General features: G+C 42.3%; 1 protein-coding gene across 6 annotated transcripts in view; it reads right to left on the minus strand.

Annotated features, from left to right (window-relative positions):
* TUT4 (terminal uridylyl transferase 4) overlaps positions 1 to 7,723 on the minus strand; it is a 133,234-nt gene extending 125,511 nt beyond the window's left edge. For all 6 annotated transcript variants that reach the window (XM_030818813.1, XM_030818810.1, XM_030818809.1 and 3 more), the window contains exon 1: positions 7,540 to 7,723. The gene's annotated coding sequence lies outside the window, so the exon portion shown is untranslated. The remainder of the gene's footprint in view (positions 1 to 7,539) is intronic.
* Between the last annotated feature and the right edge of the window lie 16,573 nt (positions 7,724 to 24,296).

The following is a 24,296-nucleotide window of genomic DNA, read 5'->3' on the forward strand; positions in this document are numbered from 1 at the left end:
GACTCTGTCTCAAAAAAAAAAAGAAACAAGAGAAAAAAAAAAGAACCCCACAGAACAGAAATGGAAGAAAATATTTATAAATCATGTATCTGATAAGGGACTAATATCCAGAATATATAGCAACTCCAAAAAATGAACAAAAAACCTGATTCAAAAATAGGCAAAGGGCTGACATAGACATTTCTCCAAAGAAGATATACAGATCGCCACAAGCACGTGAAAAGATGCTGAATATCACTAATCATTAGGGAAATGCAAATCAAAACTCCAATGAGATACCAACTCACAACCCATAGGACAGGACTACTATTAAATAAATAGAAAATAGCAATTGTTGGCAAGGCTGTGGAAATATTAGAACCTTTGTGCACTGTTGGTAGGAACGTAAAATGGTACAGCCACTATGGAAAATAAATAGCAGTTCCTCAAAAAATTAAAAATATACTCAATGATGTAAGGTGTCAAAAATAATAATAATAATAGGCCAGGCGCGATGGCTCATGCCTGTAATCCCAGCAGTCTGGGAGGCCGAGGCAGGCAGATAACTCGAGCTCAGGAGTTCGAGACCAGCCTGGGCTAAACGGTGAAACTGCATCGCTACAAAAATACAAAAAAAAAAAAAAAAATTAGCCAGGTGTGGTCGCAAGAGCCCACAGTCCCAGCTACTCAAGAGGCTGAGGTGGGAGGATGGCTTGAGCCCAGGAGGCAGAGGTTGCAGTGAGCCAAGACCATGCCACTGCACTCCAGCTTGGGAGACTGAGCCAGATCTTGTCTCATAAATAAATAAATAGAAGAAGAAGAATAAAATTAACATATGATCCAATAATTTCACTTCTGAGTATACACCAAAAAAACTGAAAGCAGGCTAAGAGATACTGTACACTCATGTTCACAGCGGCATCATTCACAATAGCTAAAACATGGAAATAACCCAAGTGTCTACTCATAGACAAAGGGATAAGCAAAACGTGGTATATCCATACAATGGAATGTTATTCAGCCTTAAAAAAGAAGGAAATTCTGCAATATGCCACATGAATGAACCTTGAGGACACTATGCTAAGTGAAATAAGCCACAAGACAAATACTGTATGATTCAATTTATATGAGGTATTTAGAGTAGTCAAAATCGTAAAGACAGAATAGTGGTTGTCAGGGGTGAGGGAAGAAGGGAACGGGAAATTATCATTTAATGGGTATAGAGTTTCAGTTTTATAAGATGAAAAGGGTTATAGGGATGGATGGTGATGATGGTTGCACAACATTATGAATGTATTTAATACCACTGAATGATACACTTAAAAATCATTAAGATGATATGTTGTGCTATGTATATTTTACTGCAATTTTTAAAAGTTGGAAACAAGGCTAAATGGTTAATTTTGTTATGTACATTTTATCACAATTTTTAGAATCTTTTTTAAGGTGAATAGACACTCCACAAAATGAGACAGCATTTTTGTAAATAATATATCTAAAAAGGGTCTAGGTTGGGCGAGATGGCTCACACCTGTAATCCTGGCACTCTGGGAGGCTGAGGAAGGAGGATTATTTGAGGCCAGGAGTTTGAGACCAGCCTTGACAACATAGTGAGACCCTGTCTCTACAAAAATAAATAAATCAATCAAAAAAATTAGCTGGGCATGGTGGCATGCACCTGTAGTCCTAGCTACTGAAGAGGCTAAGGCAGGAGGATTGCTTGAGGCCCAGGAGGTGGAGGCCAGAAGGCAGAGGCTGCAGTGAGCCGTGTTCACGCCACTGCACTTCAGTCTTGGTGATAGAGCAAGACTGTCTCAAAAAAAAAAAAAGTGGGGGCATCTAGTATCCAGAATATATTGAGTTGTTAAAACTCAACAATTTTTAAAAACGGGTAAAGGATTTGAATAGGTATCTTTTCAAAGGAGATAGACAAATGCACAACAGGCACATGAAGAGATGCTCAACATCTTATTAATCATTAGGGAAATGCAAATCAAACCCAAAATGAGGTAGTGAGATAGTGGGTGAAGTGTCACCCACTAGATGATAGTGAGGATGTAGAGAAATTGGAACCTTCTATACATTGCCACTGAGAATGTAAAATGGTACAACTTTGGAAAACAGTTTGGCAGTTCCTCATAGTTAATCATAAGTTTATCAAAACACCCAGCAATTACAATCTGGGTATATACCCAAGAGAAATGAAAATGTACATCCACACAAAAACTTTTAACGATGTTCACAGCAGCAGTATTCCTTATAGGCAAAAAGTAGAAATAACCCAAATGTCCATCAAATGATGAATGGTTAAACAAAATGTGGTCTCTCCATAGAAGGTAATACTATTCAGCCAGAAAAAAGCTAAAACATGCTACACTATGGCCAACCTTGAAAACATTAAGTTCAGTGAAAGAAGCCAGGCACAAACAGCCGCATACTATATAATTCCTTGTATATGTAATGTCCATAATTTCTAGAGACGTAGCTTAGTGCTTGCCAAAGGCTTGGAGGAGGAAGGAATGGGGAGTGATTGTTAATGGGAACTGGGTTTCATTATGGGATAAAAATATTCCAAAATTAAATAGTGATGGTTACACAACCTTATAAATATACTAAAAGCTACTGAATTGTATCTTTTAAAAGTGTGAATTTTATGGTATTGTAAATTATATCTCAAAGAAAAATGGGAAAAAAAATACACTATTACACATTACATTAGCCATCAAAGCAATAAAGTCTTCACATGTCACTCCAGACCAGGGAATAAGGGAAAAGTCAAATTGTGTCTTAATATTACCATGAAAACAGTTTGACTCAGAGACACCCCTCTCCAAGAGATCCCCAAACATAGTTTGAATACCACTGGCCTAAACTGATACTCAGCACATGACTAGCACTCAATGAACACTTAATGATTGGTCAATTATTTAAACTATAGTGTTAGTCAAATATTTAATTTAATAATTATATTATTAAACTACACACTGACAAAATGCAATCAGGTTTATTCTTTATAATTGATACTTTGCATACTTGCAAAATATTTTTGACAACCTATGTGACTACAGAATTTAATACTCTCTGAACACAAAATTTTGACACCCTAAGCTTGAAGGTACAACACAGTATAGTGGCAAACAGCTATGACTCTAGACTCAGACACTTTGAATTCAAATCCTGACTGCAGCAAACTAGCTATAAGATATTGTCCAAGGTACTCAACCCTTCTACATAGACTTTCCCCGTCTGTAAATGAGGATAATATAAAAAGGGTTGTTTTGAAGACTAAGTTAACACTTCAAAGATCTTGACAAAGAAATTAGCTCGTAGTAACTATGCAACGTTATCTATTATCATTGTAAATCAAATACCCACTTAAAGCAATCAGATTGTTGTGTGGTTAACAAACATACCTATTTCTTTTTAAAAGTACAAGACGCCTTATGTAAAGATTAGGACTTTGCCCATCTGTAGTGGTGAACATCAAACTTGCATGAATAGCGTCTCCCTTCTTCCAGCCCATGCTCTTCAACACCTTAAGCTATTGTTTTCTGGAGCTAAACTAGAAAATAGTCAACTAATCCAAGCCAACAAGTGAAAAAACTTCCTAAGTAGTATAACAAGGTGATTTCCCCCAGAGGTGTTCTCATCTCAAAAGACTTTTCTAAAAAATTAAAAGTTCTTGGACAGTAAGATTTGGATCACAGAATCCTCAAGATAAAAGTCTAGAATACAGGGAGAGAAGAGTGGTATGGAAAAGGCGGCTTGCCTGTCCACTAAAAACGGGTAAACTCTGTTAGCAAAGAAGCCAAGGAGAAAGAAATACAAAACTAGGAGTCAGAAAACAAAGTTCTAATCACAGCTCAACCACTATCTCACTTGGTGATCTCACAAGATAAAAATTCAAACACCTTAATACAACATAAATGGTCCCTCACAATTTGCTACTTCCAATCATTTATCTCACCATTCTATCCATATCAATTCCTACCACACTGAATTTCTCACTCTCACCCACTCCCCAAGGCTCATTACAATTTATCATCTTTGCATGTTATTCCCTAGGTCTGGAATGACCTCCAACCTCCAGTCCATCTTCCTCTCCACCTAGCAAACTCCTACTCACCCTTCAAGAGGTAGTTTCTTCCCTCTCAACTCCCACAATCTAGTGTGTTGTAATTTACTGTATTATATGTAGACTGATACAAATGCAAATGTTTGATGAAATGAATGTTTAAATGAATGAATGAATGAACAACCTTAGGCAGTTTCCCATTCTAAATAATTGAGAAAATAATACACCTGAAAAGTAACATCACATATACATTATATTAGGAAGAGAGATCTGCTTTGAAATCTAATTCTATGATCTTCAGCAAATCACTAACCTCTGTGAGTCAAAGATTCCTTGCCTATAAACAGGTTTCAAAGGGTTACACTGAACAAGTGAAAAAAAAAATGCATAAACAGTGTCTAGCACAGTGCCTGGAACAAAACAGGCACTCTAAAAAATTTTGGTTCCCTTCTCTCTCCCTCAACTCATAATTATAGATATCCAATGAGATGATTTGACATAAAAATAATCTGAACATAAGGCACCACACAAATCTCTCACTTAAGGGGGGAAAATCCTAACATTAATCTTTGCATTCATATACCCTTTCTTCTCTTTGGGTCTATAAGAAATACTCTGGAGGAAAAGTTGGAACCTGCTTTTTCAGAGTGTGTGGTTTATTTGAATACAGTCTGTACATAATAAAATAAAGATTTAAAAAAGGAAAGAAAAATACTCTGCAGAAATGATGGTTTTTAAACATTTCCCCCAAATTATGTAATTATTTAGGATTCTAGAATTAGAACAATTCAGTTAGTACCATGTAAACAACTCTAATTGCTCTAAGATTAATCAGAAAAAGTCTACATATCCTGTTTTAAACTATGGTGTCCCTTTCCTTTGTCTTTTTTAGGTCTTTCTAGAATTGTTCATTTTTAGAACATATTTCTATCCTACAGCAGTGGCTTTAACTGAATTTAATATTTTTTAATCAATTCAAGTATTTGTAATTTATTTGAAAAAGGAACACAACTCATTGAATTCTGTTTTGTCAAACAAAACGTTCTGGCATCAACATTAACAGGTAAGTATTGCTTTTTTTTTTTTTTTTTTTTTTAAGACAGGGTCTTACTCTGTCGCCTAGGCTGGAGTACAGTGGCGCAATTGTGCCTCACTGCAACCTTGAACTCTGGGCTCAGGCAATCCTCCCACCTCAGCTTCTGGGACTACAGACGCACACCACCACGCCCAGCTAATTTGTTTTATTTTTTGGTAGTGACAAAGTCTCACTATGCTGCCCAGACTGATATCAAACTCCTACGCTCAAGCAATCCTCTCTCCTCCACTTCCCAAAGTGCTGAGATTACAGGCGTGAGCCACCTGGCCAGGCCCTACAGGTAAGTGTTGGTTATTTTGTTTCTCTGAAACTAGAAACTTTCTACAGTGAATAAATTCAAACACCTTTCTTGACCAACAGATCCTGATTTGACATTCTGTAGAGAACACAACATAATTAATGGTACTTATTTTGTATGTCAAGGTTAACTTTGAGACAAAAAAAATTCTAATTACTTACTCTAAAATGAATCTGCTGAGAGCTAATAAAAATTCTCTTTAAACAGCTCTTTGTTAATCAGAGAAATTTATAATTATACATTTTGATTCTAAAAGGTCTAAAATTAAAACGTAGACACTACTGTTCTAGCTCCAGCAACTAAAAATAAATGTAATTTTAGGTGTCACTTAGAATTTATAAAATTGAACTTATATGCACGACAATATTTGTTAATTTATCTGTACTAACAACTTGGCCTATGACAATGAAAATACTTTAAATTTCTTTTCTATATTTAAATGTTTGCTGGATTTAAAATATCAAATGTCATTAACTTTCACTTCCATTTCTGAATTATTTTAAGAAAACTTCATTTTTCATTTTCCACACTTGCCAAGTGAAAAACTGCAAGCAGCAGGAAAATTTATCTAAGAGTTTTAAAAGTTTCTTTTGTTTATATTAAATATAAATATTTTTAAAGCATAAAACGACTTAAAATTCTTATCTTCCCCAAAGTATATGGTTTCTAAGCACTCTTTAAAAATTTGTTTATAAAAGCAACATAGCACACTAGACACTAATGAGTTATCTTAAGCACAGCTTTTTAAGCGAATCAATATTTCATCATTTTACAAGTTGTGACTAATCAGTACTACGTTGCAGTGTAGTGACATACATGAGTTCTGAACCTAAAGAAAATTTCAGCGCGCGCGCACACACACACACACACACACACACACACGTCGGCTTTTCTTTTTAAACCATCCCACAATTCAACACCTCAGTGTGGCATTCTCTCTAAATTATCATATCCGACTAGGATTATCCAATTTTATTAGCTAACAGTTCTCATTACTTTAAAAACAGAAACAGGATATGTTCTGTTTCATCAAGTGCTACAAACATTTCGCTGCTGTAAGACTGGAGGGAAAAAATCTTTGGAAATAAAAGGTAATCTGATCCACTCGAGCTAATTACTAAATGCATGCCAACAATACACAATTCGAATTGCATTTCTGGACACAATTTAAGATCACGATAGGGCAGGTCAAATGTGTAAGGAACTACTATCAAAATGAAGAAGCAGATATACGGAATCTAAGATCTCACGCAAAAGTCATCTAAGACTTGGTAATCTTCTGAAAAGAAAACGTGTAATCAATGTTGTTAATGCAACAGTAATTCATCCCATTCAAGTACGACTAGAAATCCCGCTGATATGCTTCTTTCAGGTCTAAACATCTCATTCTTTCGCAATCCAGATACCAACAGGAGTCTGAAACCCTTCGCAGAGGCGTGCAACACACTAGGAGAGCGCTATCTGTTTACAAATACGAATCTCAGTTACCCACGTCAAAACCGCGCATTACCACCTTTCGACTGGGGGGCGAGGGAGAGTGAAGGCGGGCGAGCAAGAAACGAAATCCACACAAACACCTCTGCCTTCTCCCTACAAGGACGAGCCCAGGGAAACATTCAGTATGTATCATATGCGTGTATACATTTATATACATTATGTAGTCACCTATGTCTAAGCAAGGGTGAAAGAAAAAGGTACACATGACAGGGAATCGTAACTGCACCCAAGAGAAATGTTCAAACCAATCCCGTTAACTCAAAATCCGCCCCTCTGGTCTACAACAGGTTTCGGTCCGGGACCGGGAGCCCCAGCCACAGTGTAGAGTTCATCCCCAAAGCGCCCCAATGCCCTCCTCAGGCCGCCCAGGCCGCCGTCCCTACCTCCCTTACCTCAGCCTTCCCCTGGGACACCCGAAGCCCGTTCCAGGAAAGAAAGAAGTGTCAGGCCCCAAGGGGCGGCTGAGACGCTCTCAGGCCAGGCCCCCGACACCTGCGAAGCGCCGCACCTGGGGAGGGCGAAACGGGGGCCTCCCGGCCTTCCCGAGCACACCCCCTCGGCACCCGGCGCTGCCCCGCGGCCGGAACCTCGTACCTGCGAGGCCCGCGAGCTACTGGCGCGCGCGACGCCTCCTCATCTCAGTGGCTCCCGCTCTCCCTCCGCCTCCTGCTGCCGCCACCGTCGCCGCTGCCGCCGCTGGAGGCCGGGACACGACGAGCTCAGGACTCCAGCGCCATGTCCGCCGCGCCGCGAACTGCATTGTGGGGGGGAAGGGATGGGGAGGGGGAAGAGGAGGGAGAGGGAGAGGGAGAGAAAGAGGAGGACCGGCTGAGGGGAGGGGGCGAGGGAGAGCGGTAGCCGGGGGAGAGGGGGAGGGGAGAGGACAGAGCCTGTAATGGGGTCCAGGCCCGGGAGAGGAGGAGCTACGCGCGGAGGAAAGGGTTCGGGGGACCCCACAGGCACCGTTTACACCGGGGCGGGGGAGGGAGAAACAGCACTGGGGGGAGGGGTCTCGTGGTGGCCGCGAAGAAACAATGGGGAGAAGGCCGAGGTAGGAGGATCGCGCACTCACACCCACGCGGAGGGAAGGGAGCGCGCGAGAGACACTCGTTAGCTCGCGAGGAGGGGGCGGGCCGCGGGCAGAGGGGAGGAGGGAGCCACCCGGGGCTCGCAGGCAGGGGCGGGGCCACCGAGCGGAGGTCGCGAGGTCCCGCAGCCCGCCTGGGCGCCGCGAGGGAGCCGCGCTGATTCGCCCGCTTGCCGGAGTGGGTGGGGGTGGCGGGCACCCCAGTGCTGCCCCAGTCTGGTTCCTGGTCTCTGCCGAGGCCCCCCGAGCTGGAAGCCGAGCCCGAGAGCCGCCTCGGCGCCTCGCGTCCAAGGCTGCTCCCCCTGGGGAGGAAGGCCGGCCTGGAATGGGTACCGTCTGGCCTGGCACTCGGACTGGGCCCGGCCCGAGCCTCGGCGGACCCTCGGAAGCCCGAGCGGGCTTCGGAGCAACTGCGGCAGGGAGCGGGACAGAGGAAGCCGCCAGGGTCGACCCCCACCCACTCACCACGGCCTCCAGCCCACAGCAGCTGGACCTTTTTTCCTTTTAAAAGGCAGTCAGTTCAGGAATGAAGGAGCTCAAAGAGAAATCTCTGGAGCACTCCATCTCCCACCCCCAAAAGTGGTTTTAGAAATCATTTCTTTAGCTGCAGGCAGGCATAAAACCAACTACCATCAATGGGCCCCCTCATCCCCTTGCTTTTAACGTATTACATTCCTCTACATAATTATTTAAAGTCACGGGCAGAACGGACTTAAGGTTTTGTTAGTTTTGTTTTTTGTTGTTTTTTTAAGACCCCAGCCTCAGAGATTATTTAGCCAACCTCTGACCTCAAAGCTGGACAAAGCCCACAACCTCTGTGCTCTTTGCCCAGCCCTTTGAGTTTGACACATGCTAGGCAGGAAAAAGGCATAAAAAGAGTGGACGTAGAGGTGAAGGGAAGATGTTAAATCTTAAGTATCTACAAGATAGTGCCTTATAAATTTTCTTATAATGTGACTCAGGCTGGGACTGGTTAGAGGTTACAGAGGGACGCTCCACTTCACGATAGCCCTGTGAGGTACGTACTGTTGCTCCCATTTACGGATGAAAAAACTAGGGTTCAGAGTTAGTGCATTTTACCCCAATCTGGCTGATGCTACAAGGCCCAGGTACAATGGATAGAGGACTGGATTTCAAGTCAAAAGAGCCCTACCTGGTTTTGGCGTTTATCAACATGATGCCTTTGAGCAAATGTACCCTCTGAGTTTCCTCATCTGCAAATTCTTAATCTGTATCCCTGCTTCGCTTGGCTAGCCTAGAAACAAAGAGAAAATCCCTACTTCAACAGGCTGAAAGCCTAAAAGCCTATAGAGACACTAAGAAGATACCGACATGCCCTTCAATTCAGTGATATCAGTGTCCTTAGAACAAGTTCAATTGAGTAAACATTTCCTAATTAAGAGCAAAGCGTTGTTAGGTGCCTAGGGAGACAGAGACAAATCATTGATTCCTGTCTCCAAAAAGTTCACCATTGAGCAAGCAGGTGAGCTACAATAAAAGCAACAGGTCTTATTAACGAAGAGCTGGGCAAATCCAGAGGAGAGTGTGATAAATTCCACTTTGGTGAGACCTCAGTGGAAGAACTAGAAGCTGGACCTTGAAGATTTGCCTGCTGGCCGGGCGCGGTGGCTCACGCCTGTAATCCCAGCACTTTGGGAGGCCGAGGCAGGCGGATCACGAGGTCAGGAGATCGAGACCATCCTGGCTAACACGGTGAAACCCCATCTCTACAAAAAAGTACAAAAAATTAGCCAGGCGAGGTGGCGGGCGCCTGTAGTCCCAGCTACTCTGGAGGCTGAGGCAGGAGAATGGCATGAACCCCAGGGGGCGGAGCCTGCAGTGAGCTGAGATCGCGCCACTGCACTCCAGCCTGGGTGACAGCGAGACTCCGTCTCAACAAAAAAAACAAAAAAAAAAGGTTTGCCTGCTGTGTGCCAGACACATGTCTGTGATTCAGAGGACAGCATTGAGTCGGGAGTGTGCAGAAGATAATGAGTCTGGAAAAGAAAACTGGGGCCAGACTGAGAATTTCAGTGCCTCTCTGCCCTTATCCCCGCCAGATAACTCTCTTCTACTACCTTGCTTATTCCCCAATACCCAGCTCAACCTCTACCTTCTTTATTAAATATTCCTGATTACCACCCCTCCTCTGCACTCCACTGAATGTGATCCCTCTATTCTCTGAATTCCGTGACCCCAATAGATTGTACACTTTAGCACAGATACTTACAAGGTATTCCTTCTGATACCTACATACTTGTCGAGTTGAAAATTTTGGCAACTATAATTTTGTTTATCATCACAGCTAGAGCAAGTATGGTTCTGACACAAAGAATAAGGAAATTTATGGAGTATAAGGTTTAATTCATGCCCAGGGTCATACAGTAAGTCACAGGCTGGACTAGAATGCCAGCCCTGTATTCTTTCCATTGAACCACAGGTTTTTGAGATATAAAATGGTAAATGTCTGATTTCTATGTAAAAATACTCTGAGGACTTACACTTTCAAGGGAAATCTCATGATTGTGGTTAAGCCTCCAGTCTGGAAGTTCTGAAAACTTAGTTTCATCCAAACCCAGGTGAAAATAACTTGCAGCAAAAATCTTATTTCATTGTATTTCATGAGGAATATAATTACTCAGCAGATCAATATTCATATTCTGTTGTCTTCCTAGGTGAATAAGAAAACTTAGTAAAATACTAATAATATTAAATGAAAAGGTGACTTGGTAAGTAAAATTATAACAAGAAAGGTGCCTAGTCCCAGCACTTTGGGAGGCCGAGGTGGGCAGATCACTTGAGGTCAGGAGTTCAAGACCAGCCTGGCCAACATGGTGAAACCCCATCTCTACTAAAAATACAAAAATTAGCCAGGCATGGTGGTGGGTGCCTGTAATCCCAGCTACTCACTCGGGAGGTTGAGGCAGGAGAATCACTTGAACCCGGGAGGCAGAGGTTGCAGTGAGCCGAGATCATGCCTCTGCACTCCAGTCTGGGTGACAGAACAGGACTCCATTTCAAGAAAAAAAAAAGGTGCCTAAGTCTGTTCAAACCAAGTTTTGCTGTTTGATCATAAAGGGCCCTGTATGCCATTGGAAAAAAAGCAGGCTTTATATTGTAGTAATTGGGGAATCACTGATCACTTACGCAGAGATAAATACAATCAGACCTGCTACGCTGTTTCTGTGAGCCCCATTTTTTTTCCTGTGTACTTGATTTCTCCAAGGAGAGAGACTATAGGCCCCGGATGATAATGATATCTAGTGAAAAACAGTGCATCACCCCATGATGTGGTCCTAACCAAGTCTCCTTTACCTTTGTATTTTCAGCACCCAGCATAATCCTGACACATAGAAAGCACTCAGAAATTGCTTGTTGACACTCTAAGTTGTCTGTAAAGCATAAGATATGGTCAGTGTTTAAAATTTTTGTGATTCTTGCAAAGATCATGACAATACCAGAGCTCTTAAGGTGTGTGCTCACCTCAAGATAGTGTAAAGGATTTACTTCTCTTTGTCTGTTTGCATTCTTAAAAGTCAATGAGATGAAAATGTGTAAAAATGCCTATTTCATGGTAAACGTTCCACACAAATGAATTCCCTTTCTTCTTAAAATGTAGTTTCTTCTCATCTGCCCCATTTGGATTTCATGTGTCCTTAGACTCACATGTGTGTACTTGCTACCTGTTGATTCCATTTCATCTGTCCTGAGGATTCTATGTGTGGAATTTTAAACTACAGCCACACCCTGTAGCTTACTTCATTGAAACATTAGAAAGTCAGTTTTTCTTAAGATGGCATTTTTTTAAGTGAATAAGATTTTAGAATTTAAAAGGACATTAGCGTTCATAAAGTTAGAGATATCAAGAACATATATACATGGCAGAAGATGATGCTATAAAGTTAGACTAGGACCGCATCATTTTTAAAAAAGCAAGTTTTTATTCTGAAGTTAATGGGCAATCATGGAACATCTATAAACAAGGAGAGAGATGTTCAGACTTGCCTTATACAGCAGGTGTTCATCTGACTTCTGTTTGTACATGCGTAGCTATAGAGAGCTCATTCCTTACCAAATCTGCCTATTCTAGGAAATAGAAGTACTTCCTCAACAGAGCTGAACTTTTCCTTCCGTGATACATATTTGTTGGTAATCCTGGCCTTAGGAATAACATCAGCCTTCTTTGTACATAAAAACGAGGGAGCCAGGCATGATGGCTCACACCTGTAATCCCAGCAATTTGGGAGGCTGAGGCAAGAGGATCAAGGCCAGGAGCTTGAGACCAGCCTGGGCAACATGGTGAGACCCCATCTTAAAAAAAATAAAATTTAGCTGGGCACCATGGCTCACACCTATAATCACAGCACTTTGGGAGGCCAAAGCAGTTGGATCACTTGGCAATCAGGAGTTCGAGACCAGCCTGGCAAACATGGTTAAAATTCCATCTCTACTAAAAAATACAGAAGTTAGCTGGGCATAGCACATGGCTGTAGTCCCAGCTACTCGGGAGGCTGAGACAGGAGAATCACTTGAACCCGGGAGGTAGAGGTTGCTGCAGTGGTCTGAGATCATGCCACTGCCCTCCAGCCTGGATGACAGAGGGAGACTCTTGTCTCAAAAAAATAAATTAATTAAATAAAATTAAAAATTTAAACAGGAATGGTGGTGCATGTCTGTAGTCCTAGCTACTTGAGAGACTGAGTTGGGAGAATCACTTGAGCCCAGGGGGTGGAGGCTTCAGTGAGTTATGAATGTGCCTCTGCACTCCAGGCTGGGTGACAGAGTGAGACCCTGACTCTTAAATGTAAAAAGAAAGAAAAAGGTGTGAGCCAGATGAACTAGGTCAGGAAAGGAGTCTAAAAATCCATAATTCTTTTTTATTTTATGTTTTTGAGACAGAATCTCGCTCTGTTGCCTAGGCTGGAGTGCAGTGGCATGATCTCGGCTCACTGCAACCTCTGCCTCCCGGGTTCAAGCGGTTCTCCTGCCTCAGTCTCCCGAGTAGCTGGGACTACAGGCGCATGCCACCACGCCCAGCTAATTTTTGTATTTTTAGTAGAGACAGGGTTTCACCATGTTGGCCAGGCTGGTCTCAAACTCTTGACCTTAGGTGATCTGCCCACCTCAGCCTCCCAAAGTGCTGGGATTACAGGTATAAGCCACTTCACCCGGCCAATTCTTTTTTATTTATTTTGAGACAGGGTCTCACTCTGTCACCCAAGCTGGAGTGCAATGGGATGATCACAGTTCATTACACCCTTGACCTCCTGGGCTCAAGCTATCCTCCTACCTCAGCCCCCCAAGTGGCTGGGACTACAGGCACACACCACCATGCCTGGCTAATTTTTTATTTTTTGTAGAGGTGGGGGGTCTCACCATGTTGCCCAGGCTGGTCTCAAACCCCTGGACTCAAGTGATCCTTCAGCCACAGCCTCCCAAAGTGCTGGGATTACAGGCATAAGCCACCTCACCTGGCTCTAAATATCTATAATTCTGACATGAATTTCCTTTAAGTCAGCTAATTTACCTCCCTCGAAGTCAAATCTCTCCCCTTTTTCTCTGAAACAAAAATGAGATCCAACTCCATTCTAAACAATGTCCCTCTGACCAATTCTAATGTATTAGAACAGTCTGCACTCTCATGCACCTTTGTGCCCTACAAAATGTAATGCCCTCTCTCCGGAAATAAATCGTCACATATATGGTCAAATGATTTTCAACAAAGATGCCAAGACTATTCAATGGATAAGAGACAGTCTTTTCAGTAAATGGTGCTGGGAGAATGGAATACCCAGATGCAAAAGAATGAACTTGGGCCCTGACCTTAGACGATATACAGAAATTAACTCAAATGGATCATAAGACCTAAAACTATAAAACTCTTAGAATAAAACATAGGACAAGAGCTTCACAACATTGGATTTGGCAATGATTTCTTGGATATGACGCCAAAGGCACAGGCAACAAAAGAAAAACTGTATGAAAATGTAAAACATTTGTTTGTCAAAAGACACTATCAGAACTGGGGACACTGGCATGCACCTGTAGTCACCACTACTCAAGAGGCTGAGGTGAGAGGATGGCTTGAGTCCAGGAATCAGACTGGGCAACAGAACAAGAGTCAGGAAGGGAAAGAAGAAAAGAAAAAACAAAGATATGATCAACAGAGTAAAAAGGCAACCCGCAGGATGGGAGAAAATATTTGTAACTCAGAAACCAAAAAAACTCAATTGAAAAATGTCTAAATAACTTGAACAGATATTTCTCCAAAAAAGACATATCACTAATCACAAAGGAAATGTAAATCAAAACTACAATGAGATCCCACTTCACACCCATTAGGATGGCTATGGAAACAAAAAATTGAAGACCAGCCTGGGCAAGATAGGGAGACCCCATCTCTACCAAAACACAGAAAATAACAAGAGTTGTTATGAATGTGGAGAAATTGGAACCTTTGTACACTCATGGTGGACATGTAAAATGATAGTCACTGTGGAAAACAGTATAATGGTTCCTCTAAAAATTAAAAATAGAATTACCGGCTGGGTGTGGTGGCTCACACCTGTAATCCCAGCATTTTGGGAGGACGAAACAGGCAGGCAGATCACTTGAGTTCAGGAGTTTGAGACCAGACTGGCCAACATGGTGAAACCCTGTCTCTACTAATAATACAAAAATTAGCCAGGTGTGTGGCATGCGACTGTAGTCCCAGCTAGTTGGGAGGCTGGGGCATGAGAATCACTTGAACCTGGGAGGTGGAGGATGCAGTGAGCTGAGATTGCACCACTGCACTCCAGCCTGGGCAAAAAAAAAGACTTAACATGCGATCCAGCAGTTTCACTTCTGGGTATGTACACAAGATAATTGAAAGCATGGTCTCAAAGAGATATGTGTACATCCGTGTTCATAGCAGAATTATTCACAATAGCTAAAATGTGGAAACAATCCCAAATGTCCATTGGTGTATGAATGGATAAACAAAATGTGGTATATCCATACAACGGAATGTTATTCAGCCTTAAAAAGGAAGGAAATTCCGCAATATACCACAACGTGGATGAACATTGGGGATGTTATGGTAAGTGAAATAAGCCAATCACAAAAAGACATATACTGTATGATTCCACTTTTATGAGGTGATGAAAGTAGTCAAAATCATAGACACAGAAAGTAGGTTGGTAGTTGCCAGAGGCTGTGGGAGGGGAGACTAGGGAGTTATCATTTAACTGGCATAGAGTTTCGGTTTTATCGGATGAAGAAAGTGGGCTGGGTGCAGTGGCTCATGCCTATAATCCCAGCACTTTGGGAGGCTGACGCAGGTGGGTCTTTTGAGGCCAGGAGTTCAAGACCAGTCTTGGCAACATAGTAAGACCGCATCTCTACAAAAAATTTTTTTTAAATAAGCCAGTCACGCTGGCGTGCACCTGTAGCCCCAGCTACTCGGGAGGCTGAGGCACATGGATCCCCTGAGCCCAGGAGTTGGGGCTGCAGTAAGCTCTGATTGTGCCACTGTCCTCCAGCCTGTATGACAGAGCAAGACCCTGCCTCTAAAAAAAATCATTTAAAAAATCCTGGAGATGGATGATGGTGATGGTTGCACAACAATATGGATATACTTGACATCATTGAACTGTACACTTTAAAATGATTAATATAGTAAATTTTTTTTTGAGACAGAGTTACACTCTTGTCGCCTAAGCTGGAGTGCAGTGGCATGATCTCAGCTCACTGCAACCTCTGCCTCCTGGGTTCAAGCGATTCTCCTGCCTAAGTAGCTGGGATTACAGGCATGTGACACCACACCCGGCTAATTTTGTATTTTTAGCAGAGATGGGGTTTCACCATGTTGGCCAGGCTGGTCTTGAACTCCTGACCTCAGGTGATCCGCCTACTTCGGCCTCTCAAAGTGCTGGGATTATAGGCGTTAGCCACTGCACCCGGCCAACATAGTAAATTTTATGTTATGTGTATTTCTACCACTTTTTTTTGAGGCAGGGTATTGCCGTGTCATCCAGACAGAGGCACAATCACAGCGCATTGCAGCCTCGATCTCCCAGCCTCCAGCCATCCTCTCACCTCAATTTTTAAATTTTTTGGATAGAAGACAAGGTCTCACTATATTGCCCAGGTTGGTCTTGAACTTCTGGGCTCAAGCAATCCTCTGGCCTCAGCCTCCCAAAGTGCTGGGATTACAGGCATGAGCCACTGCACTTGGCCCTTACCACAATTTTTTAAATTAGAGGACAATGTTATGCAGTCTGATGAGTTCTGGAGCTATAAAGTTCTTTCCCATCAAGGATCTCTCAGAAATATAAACAGATAATAATATAACTGCCACAATAAGGATATGTATAAAGTATTATGAGTACACAAATAAGAGATAATTGATTTTGCCGGGGAGAGAATAACTTTAGTAGCAAAAGAATGATCAACAAAAATTTGGGGCCGGGTGCGATGGCTCATACCTGTAATCCCAGCACTTTGGGAGGCCAAGGCGGGCAGATCGCTTGAGTCCAAGAGTTCGAGACCAGCCTGGGCAACATGGTGAAACCCCATCTCTACTAAAAATACAAAAAATTAGCCAGGCACATAGTGGCAGGTGCCTGTGGTCCCAGCTACTCAGGAGGCTGAGGTGGGAGGATCATTTGAGCCCAGGAAGGAGAGGCTGCAGTGAGCCAAGATGGTACCACTGCACTCCAGCCTGGGTGACAGAGTGAGACCCTGTCTCAAAAAAAAAAAAAAAAAAAAGATAGTAAAAGTCATTTGAGTCTTGAAGAGTGAATGGACTTAGCCAGGTAGGGGAAACAGCATTCAAGACACAGAAGAGAAAAGGGGCAGGGCACAATTCAGGAAACTGCAGATAGTTGGCATCTAGGGGTGGAGGGGCAAGGTATAGGAAATGGTACTGAGGAGATGAGTGGGGCAAGATCATGAGGCCAGTAATACCATGCTAAGCACTTATGCTTAACTGGAAAGGTAGTCCTTCAAGGGTCTTACCCAGGATAATGATGTAGTTATATTTGGATATTTATGCTGTTTTCTTCTGGAGAGGAAACAGCAGTGTGTGGAAAAGAATAAAAGAGCCAAACTGAAAGCAAGGGAAACAGTAAGGGATTATTGCAGAAAATCAGGTGAGAGATTATATAAATAGGAGCAGTAGGCCAGCACGGTGGCTCACCCCTCTAATCCCAGCACTTTGGGAGGCCGAGGTGGGTGGATCACTTAAGGTCAGGAGTTGGAGACCAGCCTGGCCAACATGGTGAAACCCCATCTCCACTAAAAATACAAAATTAGCCAGGCATGGTGGTGTGCACCTGTAATCCCAGCTACTTGGGAAGCTGTGGCACAAGAATCGCTTGAACCCAGGAGGCAGAGGTTGCAGTGAGCCGAGATCGCACCACTGCACTCAAAACAAACAAACAAAAAAAGAAGCAGTAGGAGTGGGAAAAGGGGCAGATTAGAGAGATATTAGTGATAGAGTCAGTTAAGACAAATAATTTATTAAATGTGTTGTGGGTGGTGGAGATGATAGTTTTCATGTAGAAGAGGTCATTCTCAGGCCGGGCGCGGTGGCTCACGCTTGTAATCCCAGCACTTTGGGAGGCCGAGGCAGGTGGATCACGAGGTCAGGAGATCGAGACCACGGTGAAACCCCGTCTCTACTAAAAATACAAAAAAATTAGCTGGGTGTGGTGGCGGGCGCCTGTAGTCCCAGCTACTCGGAGAGGCTGAGGCAGGAGAATGGCGTGAACCCGGGAGGCGGAGCTTGCAGTGAGCCGAGATCGCACCACTGCACTCCAGCCTGGGTGACAGAGCAAGACTCCGTCTCAAAAAAAAAAAAAAAGAGGTCATTCTCCTCCAGGGAGATTTCACTAGTACCAACTGGTTATTTCAGTTCTGAATAACTAGTAGTGGCTGCTGGTGTGCAGTTTAGAAAAAGAGCCTAAAGCCCAACCTAGGCACAATGAGAAAAAATAGTGAATTAGTAATGTCTACAATGGATGCAGAATGGGAGAGCATTGACACATGACAAATACTTAACACTCCTATTCTCAGGCAGGAGAAACTTAAAAAGGTACTGTGTTTTGATGAATACATATGGTGTGTTTCCATTTTTTGAAATTCAAGAACAGGAAAAATTAATCTTTGTTGATAGAAGTCAGAATAGTGGTTATCTCTGTGGAGGTATAGATATGGACAGGAAAAGATATGGGAGCCTTCTAGAGAGTTGGAAATTAACTAGATCTTACTGAGTCACAGTTACACATGTGTATACTTATGTGACCATCCACTGAGTTATACACTGAAATTTTATACTCCTCACTGTACAAATGTTTTATGTGAATAAAAACGTGAAAAATGGGCCGGACATGGTGGCTCATGCCTGTAATCCCAGCACTTTGAGAGGCTGAGGCAGGTGGATCACTTGAGGTCAGGAGTTTGACACCAGCCTGGCCAACATAGTGAAACTCCGTCTCTACTAAAAATACAAAAATTAGCCGAGTGTGGTGGTGCAGGCCTGTAGTCTCAGCTACTTGAGAGGCTGAGGCGGGAGAATCACTTGAACCCAGGAACCAGAGGTTGCAGTGAGCCAAGATCATGCCATGCACTCCAGCCTGGGCGACAGGGCAAGACTTCATCTAAAAAAAAAAAGTGAAAAATGTTAATAGTTAATATATGTTAAACATATAATAAATGTTTAAGGAATGGCAAGTAGTCTGATATCACATAGAGAGAGGAAGAAAAAATGGTTTGCAGACAACTGGGAGATAAAGTTGGAGAGATGGAATGACAATAGATTGTAAAAGGGCCGGTACAGTGGCTCACGCCTGTAATCCTAGCACTTTGGAAGGCTGAGGTGGGCAGATCACCTGAGGTCAGGAGTTTGAGACCAGCCTGGCCAACATGGTGAAACCCTGTCTCTACGGAAAATAAAAAAATTAGCCGGGTGTGGTGGTAGGCGCCTGTAATCCCAGCTACTCAGGAGGCTGAGGCAGGAGAATCACTTGAACCCAGGAGGTGGAGGTAACAGTCAGCACTCCAGCCTCGGCGACAGAGTGAGACTCCATCTCAAAAAAAAAAAAAAAAAAAGTCTTGGGAGCCATATTAAGTCACTTGGACTTGATCCTGCAAACATTTGGGGAGCATTCAAAGTTTTGAAGTAGGGGAAATATGTGCTTGTATCTCTGTTTTGAAAAATAAACTGGGGGCAGTGCAGAGTCGGCTTTGAAGGGAGGAAGATGGAGAACAGATTCTCTGACCCAGATAGGATCTCAAACCCCATATCTTGTTGGCTAGAGGAATATCAGTTTTATATTCATCCTTGGAAATCATGAAAGGGAAGAAAATTCAATAGTTATCTATGAAAGCACTGGATGAGTGACTTCAGTAAACTTCAAATATTTTTATTTAAAATAACATAACCACATTGCAAAATTTTAAACCTATAGAAAAATGACATAAACTACCCACAATCCCACCATAGTGCTATTTGGTATTCTGGATTTCCTGCCATTCTGTTTTTTCTTTTTATTTTAACAGCTCTTCAAGATGAGGCAGCTGGCCTATGCTGATAGGAGAGTACAATGGTCTAGGTCAGATCTGGAGAGACATAACCAAAGGTAGTCAGTAAGCTTATTTTGGCAGGAGCAAGACAAAATTTAAATAAAAACCAAGTCAGAAATATGTGTCAAAATGAGCAAGCAGGCCGGGCACAGTGGTCCTGCCTGTAATCCCAACACTTCGGGAAGCCAAGGCGGGAGGATTGCTTGAGCCTAGGAGTTTGAGACCAGCTTGGGCAACATAGTGAGACCCAGTCTCTAAATACAAATTTAAAAAATTAGCCGGGTGTAGTGGCACACCCCTGTAGTTTAAGCTACTCCAGAGGCTGAGGCGGGAGGATCACTTGAGCCTAGGAGTTCATTACAGTGAGCTATGATTGCACCACTACACTTCAGTCTGGGCCACAAAGTGAGACCCTGTCTCAAGGGGGGGAAAAAAAAAGAAGGAAGCAAAGAGCAAAGATACAAAGGTGGAAAAGTTCGAGAGTGCCCTAGAAAGGGCCAGGGAAGTGGAGAAGATTAATATATACAAAACATAGAAGGAATGGGTAAGACCTAGTATTTGCTAGCACAACAGGGTGACTATAGTCAAAATAATTTAATTGTACATTTAAAAATAACTAAAAGAGTAAAATTGGATTGTTTGTAACACAAAGGATAAATGCTTGAGGTGATAGATACCCCATTTACCCTGTGTGATTATTATACATTGCATGCCTGTATCGAAATATTTCATGTAACTCACAAATATATACCCCTACTATGTACTCACAAAAATTAAAAATTAGTGCTATAGGCTAGCCAGGCATGGTAGCATGTGCCTGTAGTCCCAGCTACTCAGGAGACTGAGGCAAGAGGATCCCTTGAACCTAGGAGTTTGAGGCTGCAGTGAGAATTGTGATTGTGCACTGCACTCCAGCCTGTTTGACAGAGCAAGACTCCATCTCTAAAAATAAAAAAGAGTGCTATAGGCTGAATGTTGGTGTCCCCCCAAAATTTGTATTTTGGAACCTAATACCCAATGAGATAGTATTAAGAGATGGGGTCTTTTGGGAAGTGATTAAGTCATGAAGGTGTCATCCTCATGAATGGGATTAGTGTCCTTATAAAGGGAGATGGAAGGAAACTGTCTTGCCCCTTTCACCATGTGAAGGTGCAGCAAGAAAGTGCCATCTTTGAAGCAGAGAGTAAGGCTTCTTCAGACACTGAATCCGCTGGCACGTTGACCTTGGACTCTATGGCCTCCAGAACTGTGAGCAATACATTTCTATTGTTTATAATACCCAGACTAAGGTATTTTGTTGCAGCAGCCAAACAGACTAAGACAGAGAGCTAGCCACGGCAGATGATATAGTTTAGCTCTATGTCCCCACCCAAATCTCACCTTGAATTGTAGTTCCCATAATCCCACGTGTCATGGGAGGGACCCAGTGGGAGGTAATCGAATCATGGAGGCAGTTACCTTCATGCTGTTCTTGTGACAGTGAGTGATTTCTCACGAGATCTGATGGTTTTATAAGGAGCTTTTCCCTGTTTTGCTTGGCACTTCTCCTTGCTGCTGCCATGTGAAGAAGGATTTGCTTCCCCTTCCTCCATGACTGTAAGTTTCCTGAGGCCTCCCCGGCCATGCTGAACTGTGAGTCAATTAAACTTCTTTCCTGGCCTGACGTGGTGGCTCACACCTGTAATCCCAGCACTTTGGGAGGCCGAGGCAGGCAGATCATGAGGTTAGGAGATCGAGACCATCCTGGCCAACATGGTGAAACCCCATCTCTACTAAAAAAAAATATATATAAAAAATTAGCCAGGCATGGTGGCATGCACCTGTAGTCCCGGCTATTTGGGAGGCTGAGGCAGGGGAATGGCTTGAACCTGGGAGGTGGAGGTGGCAGTGAGCCAAGATTGCGCCACTGTACTCCAGCTTGGTGACAGAGCAAGACTCCATCTAAAATAAAATGAATTTTTTTTTTAAATCTCTTTCCTTTATAAATTAGTCACAGGTATGTCTTTATTAGCAGTGTGAGAACAGACTAATACAGCAAGAATGGCAATATGTGTAGGGAAATTCCTTTTACTGGGTGCCTACTGCATGCTGTGGGGCTGAGTATGATTGCTTAAAGGTGCTAAACTGGATGGCTGTAATCATAATTATTTTGGCCTCTTTTCATTTCACCTTAAATCATAAGCATTTTTCATGTTGTTCTATAGCTTTCATAAATACCTGTTTTTCCAGAGGTTAAATTTCATTTTATTCCTTTTAACACTTTTTTTGTTTTCTTTTCGTTAGCCTTTTACTCCTAAATCTTTTGTAAAATTATTTTTAACTTATAGCAATGCAAGAATATAAAATTTTAAAATTTATTATTATTATTGTTATTTTGAGACAGAGTCTCGCTCTGTCACCCAGGCTGGAGTGCAGTGGCACCATCTTGGCTCACTGCAACCTCCGTCTCCCAGATTCAAGTGATTCTCGTGCTTCAGTCTCCCGAGTAGCTGGGATTATAGGTATGCACCACCACGCCTGGCTAATTTTTGTATTTTTAATAGAAACGGGGTTTCACTATGTTGGCCAGGCTAGTCTCGAACGCCTGGCTTCAAGTGATCCATCTGTCTTGCCTCCCAAAGTGCTGGGATTATAGACATGAGCCAACGTGCCCGGCCTAAAAAAATTATTTTTAGCAAAATGACTTTTATGTGTGTAAACATTTAGTTGCCTGATGTTTTTAAACTTTTAAAATTAAACTTTTTTCTGATTATAATAGTATTAAAGGTCTTTTACAGAAAATCTGGAAAACATAGGAAAACATAAAGAAAAAAATAATGATAACAATAATCTGTAACTCCATTATTTTAAGACCACCAATGTAAATAACTTTTTGGCATATTTCCTTCCAGTCTTTTTTTAAATGCCTTTTAACATGGTTGAGATCATATTTTGTCTATAATTTTTTACTTAATATTTTGCTGTATTTTCCCATATCCTTAAGAATGTTTTACAAATACAGTTTTAGCATCTGCAAAATACTACATTAAGAGAAGGTGCCAGAGTTTGCTTAACCAGTCCCTTATTGTTGGGCATTTAAGTTACTTCTAATTTTCTGCTATTATAAATAATGCTTTTTGCATAAATGCATAAAGCACTATAAGGTTATTTCCTCAGGGAAAATTCTCAGATGTGGGATTTCTATATCAAGTAGTGTGAAAATTTAAAAGGTTCCTGATATGCACTGCCAAATTGCTTTTTAAGAGGTTTGTACTAAATTCCACTTACACTATTATGTGGGAGAGAAAACCAACTAAACATTCTTAAGCTTTAAAAATGATAAGCTTCTCAGAATCTCTGGGCAAGGGCTATAGCATCCACACATGTATTTTCCTTTGAAAACTAAATATTGCCTGGTAGCATAAAGTCTCAGATTTTGCAGGGAGGGTTTCACACACTTTACTTCCCTTGACATCCCCAAGAACCCAAGAAACATACCTTTTAGTCAGCTAAGTACCTCCACCTTGCAAGCCAACAATATTTTAAAGAGAAATTTTCTTAAGGTTATACAACATCAACAAACTGTCTTGCTGGGTGTCTCTGAAGTTCCCCAGAGAATAAGATCACTCACAGCTTTGGAGGAAGGACTTCTAAGGGATCCCTGAAGGGATCGTCAGTTCTAGCAGATTTAGAGCTGCAGCTCTAAATTTTTCTTGTTTGGACAGTCTTTGGTCTAGTTCTAGAGATCCCAGCCTTAGATCTCTCCCAACATTCCTCTGGGGCCCTCCAGACATCCACAATCTCAAGAGAAATTGCAAGCTTCTCACCATCTCTCTCTCGCCCATACATGCTCCGGCTCCCCCCACTTCATTCGCTCTCTCTCCTCTTCTTGTTCTCCCTAGCTTCTCTTCATATGCTCTCCTCCCCCAACTGTCTCTCTCCTCTTGCTAAGTGTGCCCTCCTGAGTCTATCTTGTAAATTTCTTTTTAAGCCTTACTTTTAATATTCTCCCTTTCTCTCTCTCCCCTCTCTCGGCTGAGTCTTTGTGTGACTGTTTTCTACCCCCCCACACCCCCACCCCACCGTCCTTCTAATTGTCTCAGACTTTAGTCCTTTCCTCCTCTCTCAAGGGGACACAGTTGACCTTTCCTAGGAGTAGCCTCTTTTTTTGTCCCCAGACTTCTTGCCCCTGGGCTCTTCTATTCTTTTCAAATGGCACACATGCCATCCCTGAATTTGCAGGAGTTTCTTTCTGCCTGTTTCACGCCAAATATAGCTTTTTTTTCATACCATGTTACCAAGGAATAATCTTAGTAGACCGCTGTTAATACTTCTAGACCCCACCATGACTTCCTTCTAGTATTTATCCTTATCATACACTCCACGAAAGGATCACTTATATTATGCCCATATTTTCCTCATTCTATCCAAATCAGGATACCTAAGAGTAGAAGTCTAAGCCTACTTATAATTACAGTAAGATAGGATATTTGAAATCTGGGCTGTCCTCGGAAATCTGGGACATAATGTTGCTATAAATGCCACCTATCCAGAATCCAGCTCTCAAGCAGTTTCATAAGCAAGCACTCTGAACATCCTCAGCATTGTCAGGAAGTTTGTATATTACACTCAGACTAAAAAAGGTTTTCCTCTCATTTTGTCCATTCTGGGAATCAGAATTTTGACTGCACATGAGGTGGGGTCTGGCCATCCAGGT

This window comes from Nomascus leucogenys, chromosome 9, assembly GCF_006542625.1.
Source record: "Nomascus leucogenys isolate Asia chromosome 9, Asia_NLE_v1, whole genome shotgun sequence".
Taxonomy (NCBI): Eukaryota; Metazoa; Chordata; class Mammalia; order Primates; family Hylobatidae; genus Nomascus; species Nomascus leucogenys.